Raw genomic sequence first — 3,986 nt, 5'->3', positions numbered from 1 at the left:
GTTGTAACTTGGTAAACTATAGTCCGATGATATTTCGGAATTAGAATTCCTTCTTCAGATCTTATTTGCTGGAGTTTATAGCAGAGACGTCAGCAAATAAGATCTGAAGAAGGAATTCTAATTCCGAAATATCATCGGACTATAGTTTACCAAGTTACAACAGGTATATAGTCCATTTTTTGTTCTATAGTGCATTGTTATACCTTCCTAAACTTTTTATTCTTTACAAACAATACACAATGCTTCAAGCGAACTACAATACCCTCCTATTATTATTATTATTATTATTATTATTATTATTATTATTAGGCAGCGGGCTGGCAGAATCGTTAATATTTGGGACAAAATGCTTAGCATTTCTTCAAGCTTCATGTTTTGGGTTCAAATTCTACCTTGCCTTTCATCCTTTTGGGGGTCAATAAAATAAGCTCCAGCTGCACACTGGAATCGATGTAATCAACTTGCCCCTCTTTCCCCAAAAATTTCAGGCCTTGAGGCCCACAGTAGAAAGAATTATTATTATTATTATTATTATCATCATCATCATTGTTTAAGCAGAATTGTTAAGTGTGTCAGACAAAATGCTTAGTGGCATTTCTTTTGGCTCTTTACAGTTTGAGTTCAAACCCTGCTGAGGTCGACTTTGACTTTCATCGTTTCAGGGCCAATAAAATAAATTACCAGTCAAGGGCTGGGGGTCAGCGTAAATGGACTTGCCCCTCCTTTCAAAATTTCCGGCTTTGTGCTAAAAATTTCAAACAATTATTATTATTCATTTTATTATTATCATTATTATTATTATTATTATTATTATTATTATTAGTTGTAGTATTGTTTGTTTTTGTGTGTGTGTGAGTGATCCCATGTGCAAGTATTTGCATAACATCGAAACCCTTCTCCTCTAAAAAATATGCAGAAATAGTCTCTTAGTGTTAAGAAATTTTTCTTTTTCTTCTTTGTGTTATTATAATAATGATGATGATGATGATCATCATCATCATCATTATCATCGTATACGGTGGTAGACTAGCAGAATCATTAGAGCACCAGATAAAATGACTTGTGATATTCCAGTTTTTATATCTGGGTTAAAATCCCACCACAGTTAACCTTTTTTTCCTTTCAGCATTGATAAAATTGATAAGAGTCAAACTATTAAGGATCAGTGTTATCAACTTCTCTCAAAACTACTGGCTCTGTACCTAAATTCTGAGCTCAAATACTGCCGAGGTCAACTTTGCCTTTCATCCTCTCAAGTTTGATAATATAAGGTACCAATCAAATACTGGGGTGGTTGATGTAATCAACTTGCCCCCTCCTCTCAAAATTGCTAGCCTTGTACCAAAATTAGAAAGGTGTTATTATTATTATTATTATTATTATTATTATTATTATAATTATAAGGCAATGAGCTGGCAGAATTGTTAGCATGCAAGGAAAAAATGCTTAGCGGCATTTTGTCCATCTTCATGTTCTGGGTTCAAATTCTGCTGAGGTCGACTTTGCCTTTCATCCTTTCGGGGTCCACAAAATAAATACCAGTTGAGCACTGGGATTGATCTAATCGACTTAACCCTTCCCTCTTCTGAACTTACTGGCCTTCTGCCAAAATCTGAAATCATCATCATCATCATCATCATCATTATTATTATTATTATTATTATTATTATTATTATTATTATTGCTGCTGCTGCTGCTGCTGCTGCTCTTTTCTGAGTTTAAACAGCACTGATGTCAGCTTTGCTTCTGGAATTGAGAAAATAGTTAAGTACTGGGCTTGGTGGTGTTAATTAACTTCTTCCTCTTAGAATTGCTGGCCTTGTACTTAAATCAGAAATAATTATTCTTAAGCTTAGGGTGGGGGTTGGTAGAATCATTAGTGTCATAAAGAATGCAGTGATATTTCCTCTGATTCTTTATATTCTGAATTCAAACCCCACTGAGTTAGACTTCAATTTTTATTCCTCTGGGGTTGATATAATACCGTACAATTACTGGAGGAGGCAGTCAATGTAATCAACTGCTCTCTTCCTTCTAATTGCTGGTTTTGTGTCTAAATTCGAAATGAAAGCTAGGGATTGGCAGAATTGGAAGAAGGTTGGACGAAATGCCTTGTGAGATATATTTCTGTTCTTTATTCTGTTTCTGAATCCCAATCTTACCAGCATCAACATTCCTCTGGGGGTCAATAAAAATAAAGTATCAGTTCAGTAGTAGAGTCAAAGGTGTTCCTTAACTTCATCATCATTGTTTAACGTCCGCTTTCCATGCTAGCATGGGTTGGACGATTTGACTGAGGACTGGTGAACCAGATGGCTACATCCCTTCAAAATGTCTGGCCTTATCCCTAAATTAAACACTGTTATTATGATAGTGGATAGGGAGGCTCGTTAGAGTGCCAAATGTAATGCCCTACGGCATTTCATCTCGCTTTTTCTCATTCTGAATTCAAATTACACCAAACTCAACTTTGCTTGTCATTTGTTCTGCATTTTATAAAATGAAGTACCAGTGAAATACTTGGGTTGATTCAATCGTCTAATTATTCTTTCCCATTTTCTAAACCTCTATCTATGTTGGAAACCATTATTCTTTGACTCAGTAGCAGGGAAAACAAGCTACAATGTGTTAATTACATCTATTTGTGTTCTGAGTTCAAATTCCATTTACCTTTCATCCTGGGGGCAGGGCAAAAAAAAAAAAAAAAAAAAACTTCTTATTGGGATGGATGTAACTTACTATTCCATCACCCCCAAATCTAAAGCCTTGTGCATAAGAATTATTATTATTACAGTGTGAGAGGTCAGTAAAGTGTTAGAGAGGTATCAAGTGAAATACCATTAAGTTCTGCAATGAAATTCAGTCAAGGAGGTGGGGAAGAGAGTTGACATTGCCTTCCATCCTTCTGAGGACATCGAAGAAAATACCGGTAATATACTGAGGCCATTTAAGGTGACTGCAACCTTGTGGCATTATGCTTATATATTAGGGTGGTGAGCTGGCAGAATCGTTAGCACGCCAGGCAAAATGCTTTGCGGTACTTTGTCTGCCACTACGTTCTGAGTTCAAATTCCATCAAGGTTGACTTTCAACCTTTCATGGTCAATGAAATAAGTACCACTTATGCACTGGGGTCGATGTAATCAACAATCCCCTTTTCCCCAAAAATTTTAAGACCTTGTGCTTAGTGTAGAAATAATTATGCTTATATATTGGAGTCTCAGTGGATAATGGAGTGCTGGAAGGGCAGAATTGGTGAAACATACGGCAAAGTGTCTTGTGTCATTTGTTTTCCTGAGCTTTATTCAAATCCTGTCAGGATCGACCTGAAGTTCCATCCGTCCTGGTTCAATGAAGAAAGTAGAAATAACATACTGGGTCAATTTAATAATTTACTAATTTGTGGCTTTGTGGTTATGTTAGCAAGAATTGGTAGAATGCCAGATAAATCCTCTTTTACATTTTGGCTCAAATCCTGGTGAAGTTGAATTTAAGATTCATTCTTCTGGATTGGTGTTCAGTTAGAAATAAAGCAGCTGTCAAGAACTGGAGGCATTTTTCACATCTGTTTTTTCACCCATATTGTGGCCCTGTACCTAAGTTAAAAATTGGCATCACCAGTCCCCAGTCAAATCGTCCAACCCATGCTAGCATGGAAAGCGGACATTAAATGATGACGATGATGATCATTATCATCATCAGAGCACCAGATAAAATGCAATGTAGTATTTGGTTACTGTTCTTTATGTTTCTGGGTTCAGATCCCACCTAAGTCAACATTACTTTTCATCCTTATTGGTCTTGTGCTTATGGAGTTGGTAGAATAATTAGAATGTAAGGAAAATGCCTTGTGATATTTCTTCCAGCGCTTTGCATTTTGGATTCTTTTCCTGCTGAGGTCAACTTTGCCTTTCATCTCTTGACGGTTGTTGAAATAAAGTAACAGTTCAAGTACTGGAGTTGAAAGTATTGACACCCCCCCCCCC

This window comes from Octopus bimaculoides, chromosome 11, assembly GCF_001194135.2.
Source record: "Octopus bimaculoides isolate UCB-OBI-ISO-001 chromosome 11, ASM119413v2, whole genome shotgun sequence".
NCBI classification, from domain to species: Eukaryota; Metazoa; Mollusca; class Cephalopoda; order Octopoda; family Octopodidae; genus Octopus; species Octopus bimaculoides.
This window is presented reverse-complemented; position numbering follows the sequence as displayed.